Raw genomic sequence first — 13981 nt, 5'->3', positions numbered from 1 at the left:
GATAATGGCTTTTTGTTTGTTTGTTTTGTTTTGTTTTTTAGGTAGAGTCCTTAATCACATTAAAAGCTTTTATAATTCCCTGGCCAGACAGCTTTCTCTTGGTGTAGCCATTCTTCCTAAGCCCAACTGCTTTATGAGTAATAGATTTCCGTGACATTGATGAGATGGTATTATCCTCAAAACATAGTTTATTTTTGTCCAACCATTGGTAAGTCTTTCCTTTACCACACAGAAGTCTGGAACAGAAGTCTAGAGAGTTTTTAAATAGTGGGAAACAAGAGAACCATTTTTCCATACATTTTTACTTAAGATGATTTTTATTTACCTTGTGCTGTGTGACAGCAACTCTCTCAGTATCAATACACTTTCTACTGCTTATTCAAGAATAGAGGGAAAACACTTTAAAGATGTAAAATCTGGGCTCTGATATTGACCTATCATTTCACTTCTAGTTTAGGGTATTAATAAAGCATAGTGGCTAAGATAATGGTTTATGGCATTAGTGGGCCTTGGTTTGGAAACATGGGTCTTTCCCTTATTACCTGTGTGATCTTTGGAAAGTCATCCAAACTCTGATTCAGTTTACCCATCTGTAACATGTAAATAATAATGTCAAATAAATGTCTACCTCTTAGCATGTTTTGAAGAGTCAAGGGGATAATGTAAGTGTAAATTAGCAGCATAACTTTCATATAATAAATGTTTGCCATTATTGTCACTAGAATACAGTAGAAAATCAATTTCTTTTCAAGTCTAGAAAATTAAGGTAATGCTTCACACCTTTAAAATATGTATTAAATATATATAAATATATATATTAGATACATATTAAATATACAAAACCTGTAATATATTATTAAATATATAAATATATACATTTTGGATATATATTAAATATATTATATATATATAGTATTATATATGAATATATATTAAATGTATATATTCCATACTAATGTGCATTTTTTTAAAGAAAGTTCACACAAAAACACACATACAAAGAAATGTAAAACTCCACCTCAATGCAAACATTTTATTCCTAGCAAAGTTACTCTCATAACAGCTGCTGATTTTGTTTCTATGACCTTTCTTAAATATATGTATATACAATACTTTGAAAAATTGTTTTTCATGAAGCCAACTTTTTAAGGACATATGGTTCATTGAGACCTATTTCAGCATGTACCTCCCCCCACCACACACACACATGTGTATGTATATATGTGAGGCTCCTCCATGAGAATAACACAGATAGGGAAGATAAGGAAGCAATTCCTTCCTGCTGTTTTCCAAGGGAACTCAAATTATACCCATCAGGAATGAAATAGATTTCTTTCAAGTGCAGGAAAACACCTGCAATGATTATGACACACAAAAACTATTCCCTTGTTATCTGACAACATAAAATAACAACTTTCTCAGGGAGTTCTGACACCATGTATGAAAGTAATTGGTAGCTCTATGAATTCTGGTCATGCTAGACCTGTGGTGGCCTGCAATGCTGGTTGATGCAGTTATCTTAGAAATAGCTCTAACAGCATTAGCAGTATTTTCAAAGAGTTCGTGTCCATACATTCTAAAGCTATAAAAAATGAGTCCCATATAGAAATCTCATAGCCATTGGTGTTAAATAAGAATGGTATGGATATTGCCCAACACAGAAGGACCCAGACAGCCTATTTCTGGTCCCATTCTGAGACGTGGACACTGTCTACAGTTAGGATGTAGAAGAGGTTAGGAGGCAGATGCATAGATTCGCCATATAAGATACAGAAAAACCTGTCAAACAAGAACATCCACCTTCATTCTGCATCCTTATTATCTGAAAAAATAACTACCACACCTCCCCCAAATCATAAATACATGCTACCAGCTTTTTTTTTTCTTCTTTATGTTCTAGGAAGAATTTTGAGCCATCTATTTTCTGTTTCTGCAAACTGGGCCAGGTAAATTATTTGGGAAGTTTAAGAAGCAGAGATGGCCAAAGGGCCCAAAGCCTTGGTCAGATGAAAGAATGGCTGTATACGTTTAATAGCTCCCCTTCTTGCTATAAACCTAGCTCTCCTTTGCTATCCCTTTTCCAAGCAGAGGGAAGTGTGACCGAGAAGATGGCCAGATTTAGGCCGCTGCCAATAATATTTGTAAATCGAGGACCAAATATATACGGCATTTGTGAGGGTCAGTTAGACTTATGGAAAGAGGTGTGAACAAGTAGGAAGGCTTCAACAAAGAAGAGGGAAATGAGAAGTGAAGGGGTGATGAAGAATTTAAGGTTTTGAACAATTCTTAACCTAGCAAAGTCACCCAAACTAGGTGGCTTCATATGTAATTTGATGTGATTAATCTCAGACTTTCTCATGTAATAGGATTATTTGGTTTCAGTTGAGATAGTAGATTGAAGTAATAGAGCAACAGCATTTCATAAAAACTGAAGCACAAGAGGAATATGATATTTTAGCTGTAAGTTATTATAGATATTTTACCAAGTGAAAAGTTTAGAGATACAGAAAAAGTTTAAGTTGATATGATATTAATTATTCTATAGTTCAGTCATTTCAAATTTTTCTCATTTACAAGAAAGAACACCTGTGGTGTAGGTGTTGAAAACTCTATCCCAAGATGTCACATACCTTGTAATCTGTTGGTAGCTTGGCAGCTGCCTCACTACTTCTTTAAGTCTTATAAACTTTACATTAACACAATTGCCTGAATTTCCCTAAAACCAGTGCCAGGTGAGTTTTGATGTACAGATTGTAAAACCAACCAAGCTATAGTCACTCTGTGATAAATCATCCAATTTCCTGGTCTGGAATCAGACAGTTCCTCCAAGTCTTTCCTCCCCGGGTGGACATTATGTTGGATGTGCTGATTTCATTAATGTTTCCAATGCTTCACATCTTCCTGAATGCCTGTTCTTGGCCATGTGACTTTGTAATTCTTCCTACTAGAGGCATAGAGTATATTTAACATTCCTTTTATTTTGGGCTGGGCCATATGACTTGCTTTGGCAAATAAAATACGGGAGAATTGACAGTGTGCCAGTTGAGTCTTTACCTCAAAAGTCTTGTAGGTTTCCACTTGCTTTCCCTGTTCCTCTGCCATTGTCATGAGAAGAACTTGCCTTAGTTATACAGCTCATCTGAGTGAAATGAGAGACATGTGAGGCAAAGCAGGCCTGAATGAGTGCAGTCTGGGTTAACCATCCCCAATATGACCCACAGATACATGAGCAAAATCATTTATCTTGTGTGCTGTTGAAATAAATGTGATCGTGGCTGTGCCAGAGTATTGTAGCAATAGTCAGCCCAGCAATGACCGTTAAGAAATTAATCACCTCTTTTGGCACCACGGGAGTGAGGTCAGCTCCCAACAATTCAGATCCTCCTTTCCCTTGGTCTCCTTTCTACTTTTGTTGTTTGTTTTTTTTATTGTCTCTTCCCTCCATCAGTGTAGTTACTCCCCTAATTGATCTGCAAGTTCCTTTTTTTTTAGCTTTGGTTTGAGAATATTCATTTTGAGGTAACAGTAGAGAAATGTGCAGTCTTTTGTAAGGTAAAGAATGGAAAACCTATGTATGAGAATGTTGACTCTCTGTATAATCCCTTACGCCTATAGTATTCTGAAGTTTATGTCCCGTTTTTAAGATTATTAAAATGCATGGAATCTAAAGGAAGACATGAGCTTAAAACTTGCCATTACATTAGGAAATTAGCAATCACATCTCTTAAGGTGGGATAAGAGGGGTTAAATTGCACTTTTGGATGAACATGGAGGTATCTTTGGAAGTAGGTAAAACTGAGTAACTGTGCAAGTAAGTAACTGTACAAGCTTGGGAAGTCTAAGTAAGAGTTTCAAGCATCCATCTTCCTTTGCAAAAATGGGAATAATATCTATTTTCTCAGCTCATTGAGAAGATTACATGAGACAACATATTTGGCATTTGAAAATCAGAAAAAATAGCATCCTTTCTTTTTCTAACCAAAGACATATGCCCTATAGTTTCTCAATTCTTATTTATTACACACCTCTTATATTTGTTTTAACGAATGACACTGTATTTCATGGTCGCTATTACTAATAAAGAGTACAATTTACCTTAAATAATAAGGAATTTATTATGATGTCAGGTGGAACTGTGTGAGACTCAGCCTAAGGCATACTTGTGGGTGTGCACACTTCCTATTCTACATGTACATGCTCAAAAGATATACCCTTGAGTTTTACTTTGATTTGGGATTCAAATGAACCTGAAATTTCAAAACAACACTCAAGGAAGCATGCCAAGTTTATTTTTCCTAGTTGTGACTGAATATCCTGTCTTCCTCTCACATGCTAATAGGGGATGACTTAGAAGTTACTGCTTTCCTTGACCATTATTTCTTGAAAAGTTCATGAACCTCGATTGACCCAGGACACAAAGACAAACATTTTTTTTTCTGTGAAAATCCAAATTGGATATCCATACAGAGACTCCATTAACTTGATTGCATAAAAAAGCCAAATAAATACTGAAATATTTTTAAAAATAATATGGCAATCATAATTCTAATAGTTTAAAGGGATGATAAAAGTAATAGATTTCTTTTTTCCCTTGGAGCTTTTCCCCAATAATATGAAGAAAACATAAGTAATCATATTTCAAAATTTTCTCTTCAACATAATCCCCCATCTTTCAGACACTACAGAAATTTTCAAAGAATAACCTCTGGAAAAAGTTGTCTTGTTAGAAAAAAAATAAACAAAAGAAAAAGAAAATTACGTGAAATTTCCCAGAGAAGCTCCCTCTAATTTACATTAATGGGTATGCATGTCATATGGAAAATTAAACAAGAAAATCTAAGTTTTCAGGGCAAGAGAGTTTATGCAAACAAATCCTATTACCAGCTAATGGGATTTGTGCGGATCCTCAGTGATCTATTTACCCCCTGCTGTTCAAGATGAATATATCATGTGAACTAAACATGAATACATAGTCCTACTGCTGGCTTTATCCCCAGTCTGTCAAATGATCCTTCTATGATTTTCAAAGGATGCTGGCAGCCATATCAGCTTGCATATCTGACTGACTCAGTGCAAAATGACATCTATATTTTCTTTTTTAAATTCCCCGAACATTGCTTCAAATATTTTTAAAATACAGTTTCTTTTCCTCCTTCCTTCCTCACTTCACTGCTTCCTTCCTTTGTTTCTTCCTTCCTTCCTTCCTCTCTCTGTCTCTCCTTCCCCTTCCTTTTCTCCTCCTCCTCCTTCTTCCCCTCTGCCTCCTCTTCCTCCTCCTTCCCCTTCGTTTCCTTCTTTTCTTTCTCCTGCTCCTCCTTCTTTCTGAATGAATGAATACATATTTTAAAAAAGCAAGCATTAGAGTATTACTATTCTTTTTGTCTGGATACTGTGAAGGAATTTGGCTCAAGTCACAGCTGAAGAATACATCACTGCCATGGTTTCAGAACCCTCTCTCTGTGTTACATATGCACAAATACTTAGAGAATTATTTGTATCTGTAAATCAGGCCTACCAGGTACTGAGAAAACCAAATTACAGGAGCAATCAGGAATTTGGGAAAGTTTGTTCTTGGCGACTTTGCGTTTCTGTTTGTTCAAAGTTTTTTTTTTTTTCCAAACAGCTATTCTGTCTGGAATGGGGGTGCCAACTACTCTCCTGTGGCTAACTGACTGGATTCAGAATTGCACTCCAGAGGTCATGGCCTCTCCTTCAAAATGCCAAGTTTATTCTTTCCAGCCAAAGAAAACATCTATTTCCTCAAGGTATAAATCTCAAATTCTCTGAAACACGGCAATCTTAAAAAATGAAACTAAATCAAACTAACACATGTAAATGATCTTTCCTTTAAAAGTTTCATATAAGTCTGTTTTTATAACTAAGAATTAAACCGTTTGATAATGTAAAATACCAGACAACAGAACAAGCAGTGAGGGCTAAAGAAAGAGTTCAGACAAAGAATTCTTCCTGATGTCACTCACAGCACTGTATATAATCTCACAGAGGATTACCCTTCTCAATAAATTCAAGATGGGTAAACAGTAAGTAATTTAAAATTGGATTTATGTGAGGCCAGCTAATGATTTACAATAAAGTAAGATTCTTTAAATAAGCTGGTTTTTACTTGACACCAAAAAGGTTAGATTACTTATTTTTTAGCAATATTGAAATCACAAATTGGTTTGCAGCCATACAATTTATTATTACATTTCTTCTCAGTTTATTTCATGTAGAAGTTGATATTCCCATCAAAATTTCCTAGCATACCTTCAGTATACAATCTTTGATTTTTTTCAACCATTTATTTATACATGTGTCTCTGTAACCGCTTAGCTTCTTTCCTTTAAATCTAGAGGTATTTCCTCAGCAGTCATTGGACTCACTTCTCATTTCCGCTTTTTTTTTTTTTTTGGAGGATTTTGTAAAGATTGATGTTTCATGACATTCTTTCTTAATGTTTTTCTAAAAATCAAAGAGAAACAATCAATTTTTAAAAATATAATAAACTTAATTCTATCCTATAATTACATTATGGGTACATTGGAAACTTCCATAATAAAAATATATATTATAAGATCTTAGTGATCTATTTTATCATGTACCTTGAACCAATTTTGCTATTTCACAATCTTAGGAATTATTTCATCTTCACCCTACATAACTCATCTCTTACTCCCAACTATACAAAAAAAAAAAAAAAAAACTAAAATAGTACGAATAAAGAATAATGGAGTTGCCTAGGAGGAGGATGCAAAATTCAAATAAATTTTTATCCTTCAACTTTCTTATTGTGTTGTCCAAAATATTGTATCCTTTTTCAAGAAGGCATAAAAGAAATCTGCAGTCATGATCTTTGTTGTCTGCTTTTAGCTTTCATTGAACACAGCAACAATCCTGAATATTTGTTTTTGTGCTCCTAATAGTAAAGAGAAGAAAATTAATAGAGGAAGATATTTCACAATTAAGAGATTAATTGAAAGGCAAATATAAACAAGTAGAGAGGAGCACTATAGACTATAATGTGATGAGAAATTTTGAGATTAGAGATCTTCAGATTGACAATACCTTATGAGAATTTTCTCAAACTCATAACTGATAAGCAAACAATATATTTTTTTTCATTTTTATTGAGATTGTTCAGATAACATACAATTATCCAAAGATCCAAAGTGTACAATCACTTGCCCCTGGGTACCCTCATACAGCTGTGCATCCATCACACTTAATTTTTGCTCAATTTTTAGAAACTTTTCATTACTCCAGACAAGAAATAAAGTGAAAGATGAAAAAAGAAAAAAAGAAAAGGAAACTCTAATCCTCCCCTATCCCTAACCAGCCCCCCTCAATTGTTGACTTGTAGTATTGATAAAGTACATTTGTTACTGTTTATGAAAAAATGTTGAAATACTAACTGTAGTATATAGTTTGTAATAGGTATATAGTTCTTCCTTATATGCCCCTCTATTATTAACTTCTAATTGTATTGTCATACATTTGTTCTGGTTCATGGAAGTGATTTCTAGTATTTGTACAGTTGATCATGGACATCGCCCACCATAGGATTCAGTTTTATACATTCCCATCTTTTGACCTCCAACTTTCCTTCTGGTGACATATATGACTCTGAGCTTCCCCTTTCCACCTCATTCACACACCATTCGGCGCTGTTAGTTATTCTCACATCTTGCTACCAACACCCCTGTTCATTTCCAAACATTTAAGCCCATCCTAATTGAACATTCTGCTCATACTAAGCAACCACTCCCCATTCCTAAGCCTCGTCCTATATCTTGGTACCTTATATTTCATGTCTATGAGTTTACATATTATAATTAGTTCCTATCAGTGAGACCCTGCAATAATTGTCCTTATGTGTCTGGCTTATTTCACTCAGTATATTGCCCTCGAGGTTTTTGTCATCGACCCTTTTTTTTTTTAATATGGTTTTGTTCACTCACCATACATTCCATCCCAAGTAAATAATCAATGGCTCTCTGCATGGTCATACATTTATGCGTTCGCCACCTTCACCACTATGTATATAAGGGCATCTACATTTCTTCCACCAGGCAGGAGGGAGAGTCAAAGAAGGTAGAGAGGCAAAAGAAAGAGGAAAAAAAGAAAAAAAAAAAATGACAGCTAGGAAGCAGCAAAAGGAAAAATAACCTTAAATCAAAGTATAATAAAGAATCAGACAATACCACCAATGTCAAGTGTCTAACATGCCTCCCCTATCCCCCCCCCTCTTATCTGCATCTACCTTGGTATATCAACTTTGTTACATTAAAGGAAGCATAATACAATGATTCTATTAGTTACAGTCTCTAGTTTATGCTGATTGCATCCCTCCCCCAATGCCTCCCCATTTTTAACACCTTGCAAGGTTGACATTTGCTTGTTCTCCCTTGTAAAAGAACATATTTGTACATTTTATCACAATTGTTGAATACTCTAGATTTCACCAAGTTACAGAGTCCCAGTCATTATCTTTCCTCCTTTCTTGTGATGTCTCACATGCTCCCCACCTTCCTCTCTCAACCGTATTCATAGTTAACCTTTGTTCAGTGTACTTACATTGTTGTGCTACCATCTCCCAAAATTGTGTTCCAAACCACGCACTCCTGTCTTCTATCACCCTGTAGTGCTCCCTTTAGTATTTCCTGTAGGGCAGGTGTCTTGTTCACAAAGTCCTTCATTGTCTGTTTGTCAGAAAATATTTTGAGCTCACCCTCATATTTGAAGGACAGCTTTGCTGGATACAGGATTCTTGGTTGGCGGCTTTTCTCTTTCAGTATCTTAAATATATGACACAACTTCCTTCTTGCCTCCATGGTTTCTGCTGAGAGATCCGCACATAGTCTTATTAAGCTTCCTTTATATGTAATGGATCGCTTTTCACTTGCTGCTTTCAGGATTCTCTCTTTGTCTTTGACATTTGATAATCTGATTATTAAGTGTCTTGGCGTAGGCCTATTCATATCTCTTCTGTTTGGAGTATGCTGCATTTCTTGGATCTGTAATTTTATGTCTTTCATAAGAGATGGGAAACTTTCATTAACTATTTCCTATATTATTGCTTCTGCCCCCTTTCCCTTCTCTTCTCCTTCTGGGACACCAATGATACATATATTAACGTACTTTGTTTCATCCTTGAGTTCCCGGAGACATTGCTCATATTTTTTCATTCTTTTCTCCATCTGCTCCTTTGCGTGTAGGCTTTCAGGTGTTTTGTTCTCCAGTTCCTGAGTGTTTTCTTCTGCCTCTTGAGATCTGCTGTTGTATGTTTCCATTGTGTCTTTCATCTCCTGTGTTGTGCCCTTCATTTCTATATATTCTAACTAGCTGTTTTTTTGAACTTTTGATTTCTGCTGTATATATGCCCAGTGTTTCCTTTACAGCCTCTATCTCTTTTGCAATATCTTCTCTAAACTTTTTGATTTGATTTAGCATTAGTTGTTTAAATTCCTGTATCTCAGTTGAAGTGTACATTTGTTCCTTTGACTGGGCCATAACTTTGTTTTTCTTAGTGTAGGTTGTAATTTTCTGTTGTCTAGGCATGGTTTCCTTGGTTATCCAAATCAGGTTTTCCCAGACCAGAACAGGCTCAGGTCCCAGAGGGAAGAAATATTCAGTATCTGGTTTCCCTGAGGGTGTGTCTTAGAAAATTGCTCCACCCTGTGATGCCTCAGGTCATTGTGCTTTTCTGCCCAGCAGGTGATGCCTGTTAGCCTATAATTCTTGACTGGTATGAGGAGGTATTGGCCATGTTCCCCTAGGCTCTGGGGTCTGGTTCTGAATGGAAAGGGCCCCACCCCTTCCTTCCTAGAGAAGACAGACCCCCCTGGTGGAGGTCATTAGCATTTCAATGGTCTCACTCTCTGCTTGTGCTGTCTCCACCCTTCCCCGAGTCACAGCCCTGGAAACTGAAAATGATTGGGGCTTTCTCCACTGAGCCAAAAAAGAAACAGATAGTCCCCTTCAGACCCAGTCCAAGGCAACCCTCTGGCTCTCCAAGGTCAGTCGTCACCCAAAGCCTCTGTCTGTTTTTTGGGGATGCGTACCTGTAGTGAGCAGTTCACACTCGCTACTTAAAAACCCAGTTGGAGCTCAGCTGAGCTATATTCGTTTGCTGGGAGAGAGCTTCTCTCTGGCACCACGAGGCTTTGCAGCTTGGGCTATGGGGGAGGGGGTCTCACGACTTGGATCCGCAGGTTTTACTTACGGATTTTATGCTGTGTTCTCGGGCATTCCTCCCAATTCAGGTTGGTGTATGATGAGTGGATGGTCTCGTTTGTCCCCCCGCAGTTATTCTGGATTATTTACTAGTTGTTTCTGGTTTTTTGTAGTTGTTCCAGGGGGACTACTTAGCTTCCACTCCTCTCTATGCTGCCATCTTGCCTTGCCTCTAACAATATATTTTTAAGGACAAAAAGGTAATATGGTTTTGTCATCCAATCAAACAACAGGAAGAAGGATTTCATAACATAATGTACTCTCACAAAAACCTGGGCCAACTCATTTTGTGATATTTTGTGCCAAAATTTACTTGAAACAAAGACATTTTCTATGATTAAATTTGGCTCAAATTTTTATTAAAGTTTAACTAAATTAAAAGTTTAAATAAAAAATTCTTATTAAAATCCTGTAAATAATTCATAAAATGACAAAACATTTAAAAATGAAAAAAAATAGTGTTCATTAGACCCAGATGGTAAATGGTTATGGCTCTTTTTTTTCCCTAGAGAATTGAAGATTAAGTTGCTCATAGTCTAAGTGAGAGACCTGATGTGTTTTCTATTAAAAGCTTTCTTTTACGCATCTTGCCTTCTACTGCTGACTAACGGAAGAAAGGTTTTACAGGCTAATCACTGTTATCCTTGTGTCTGCATACTCTGAAAATGGGTAGGGTAAGGAGTCAAAAGTAGAGGACAAAGATTCCAGAGTGACCTAATTTTTTTCTAAATGTATTTGTGTTTCACATACAATTTTCCGTATTTATTTCATATGGAACATATTACTTTGAATTTTGACATTTGAAAGACAGAAACAAACTGCTGATCAAATTACCTAGTGGGATGGTTTAAGAATGTTTCATCAAAACTTTTCAAGCCCTATTCTCCAGTTCATTGCAGGGCAGTCACATCAATGTTCATGATAGCAAGAGGGTAATATAAAAGGATCCTTTGTTTTATGAACACTTGCCAAGCCAAAATTCCCATTGTGTACCTACATAACAAATTATCAAAATTAGGTCAGTGTAAATACAGTACACATCCATTTTATTTATTTGTGGACCTGTAATTACCTGCATTTAGCACATGCTTTTATCTCAGAAAATAGCCATACAAATTCTTATTTGTGCACATATATGGGTGGGCCTCATTTAAGCTGTTGATCAAAATTTATCAGTCCAATTAAATTAAACCTAAAGTGTTATTGAGTGGCAGAGGTCTGGATGTTCTAGTCCTTTTGATCATGTGGCTGCAAAACACATCCATCAGATCCCCAATTCCATCAGATCTGCCAAGGAGATTTCAGTCATATGGACACTTCAATTAAATCTCATCTACTTGGTCTCTGTTCATTAAGCTCTCCCAACTTCTGAACTGTTAGTAGCAGGAATCACAATTCAAAGTTTTTGATATATATTGCTCTAGCCTGGCCCAATCTCTCATTCCCTATTGGAAAATTCAAGCCATATCCTTCCTGTGTCAAAGCAACAAGCTTCTTAATATTCATAGCTATTAATTTCCTATAGCTCTTTCTTAAAGAAAAGCAAATTGAGATCCTAACCCTAAAGGTATGCTCTTTACTTTTTTTTCAATTCTCTGGGTTATTCATAAAAATCAAGATTGGATTTTAATGTTTATTATTCAGTGACTCTTCAATAGGATAAGAGAAGGGATGCACGAATAAAACTCAAATATAGGTAGGTGCACTTGATTTTCTAATTTTGGAACCATTTTAGGGGGGCTTCTCTCGCGTGGCGGCGTTGAAGCTAGCTCCTGTACGACGGTGGTGTGGGCAGTGGCTGCAGTGAAGGAGTTTGGCCCAACGTCTCACACCATCTTGCTGGTCCAGTCTACCAACGGGCCGGAAGGCAGAACCTAGGCTTACTATGAGTTGGTGAATGAGTGCATGGAAGGTGTTTGTAAAATGTACGAAGAACATCTGAAGAGAATGAATCCCAACATCCCTCTATCACATATGGCATCACAGTCAGTTGTTTGATTTTATTTATGATCTGTCAGACCTCAACTACCTTGTTTACCAAGCTGATACCCAGACATACCAATCTTACAACAAAGACTGGATTAAAGAGAAGATCTATGCGCTTCATTGTTGGCAGGCCCAACAGCCTGGGAAATAGTTGAGTTGGAAGCATTAGGGGATGCGGGTGGACTTGGAACACAGGTGTGTACAGTGTGCTGTAGTGGAAGTTTTGTACTCTAGTAGTCCTGTTTCCATTTTGTTACACTCTAGCCAGAATTGAATGTATTGTATAAAATGTGATAATCTTGTTCAATATGAAACCCCTGTTGCCCCTTCTCCCCCCCCCTTTTTTTTTACTTAAACATTTTTATGATGATTTAGATGCAAGTTATTCTTTGTCAGTTAATATTGGTTCCAATCCTGCAAGCTGTTTGTATCTGCTTTATAACATTCATTGTAAGATTGGGTAGAGGGTGGTGACAAAGTTTAGTTACGTCCTCAAGATAAAGTCTTAGTAAGAAATAAATAAATGCTCTTTAGTTATAAAAGAAAGAAAAAAGGAAAAAGAACCATTTTAGAGGACTATGCATTAGGTTCTATGTTAGTCTCCTGGAAGAAATAAAAAAATAAAATCAATTGTCAAAACATGTAGTAAGTGTCGTAATAGAAGTTTATATTAGAATTAGAATTCAATGGGATCAAGAAGAAGGAAGCATCAAGCTTTTATGGTAGTTCAGGTACAGATTTAGGGAAGGGTGTCTATTATTAAGGCACTACTGTTCCAATTGCACCAATCAGGTTGGTTAATTTGCTTCTCCTTCCAGTGATAGTGGATCATTCTCTCTTGCTGGGCTACTCATATTTCCCTTTATTTATAGACAGAGTTGTCTGTGAAATCACCCTAATAATGCTCTTGTCCCTTGGAACAATGCCAAGTACAAGTCTTCCCTATTTAGCTTTATACTTTCTTCCTAAAAAAAGTGTCTCTAATTTGGGGGCCTTTCCTGAGAAAATTGCTATTGTTATTTACATTTAGATAGACAAATCCTCTGCCCCTTTAAGAAATCCACGAGCCACCTCATTCCCATCTCCTTTCAATGGCCTCTTGTCTCTTCATCTGAGGCTCCACCTCTTGCAGAAGTTTTAGTGCTTGCAAATTTATTAAGAAGCAAATGTATTAAAACCATTTTTAAATTTTGATAACTTGTATAACACAAAACCAACTATGTACAACCAAACCCAGGTGTGGGTGATTAATACCCATATATGTTTTGAAGTTTATCTAAATAGTTCTATTATTATCTTTTAAAATTCCATGCTCTTAATGAGCAAGTTGAATATATATGCTGGATTCACAACCATTAATGTGTATGTATGTGTTTGTGTGTCTCAGTTTTCAAAGAATCCTTAAGTGCCATTTGTATAAAGGAAATCACACAAAGGCAAGCTGATTAGTATGAAACAGCCCACAGGAAATAAGCTTGGACTTGATGGTGGCTGCCAACCTAAAAAAGCAAAAGTCATTTCTACTGTAAAATCTCAGTACTTTCCTTTCTTTCTGAAGATCTCAGGATGGAGTGGGACAAATGTTGTGAAGGTAAATAGAAATCCATGCAGCCACAGCAAGTGTAGTTTGTGGAAGCAGACCTAAACAACCACACTGGCATCGGGCTTGTGCTTTTTAATCTGAAACCAATTGTGCCCAACAAAAGACGCCTTAATGGGACAGAACCACAAAACGAAAAATATACCACATTATCAGAAAGTT

General features: G+C 36.3%; 1 pseudogene; it reads left to right on the top strand.

The window, feature by feature from the left end:
* The first annotated feature begins 2108 nt into the window (after positions 1 to 2108).
* LOC119530485 lies at positions 2109 to 12370 on the top strand (annotated as a pseudogene).
* The last annotated feature ends 1611 nt before the right edge of the window (positions 12371 to 13981 follow it).

The sequence above is a fragment of the Choloepus didactylus genome, chromosome 3 (genome assembly GCF_015220235.1).
Source record: "Choloepus didactylus isolate mChoDid1 chromosome 3, mChoDid1.pri, whole genome shotgun sequence".
In the NCBI taxonomy this organism is placed as follows: Eukaryota; Metazoa; Chordata; class Mammalia; order Pilosa; family Megalonychidae; genus Choloepus; species Choloepus didactylus.
This window is presented reverse-complemented; position numbering and strand designations above follow the sequence as displayed.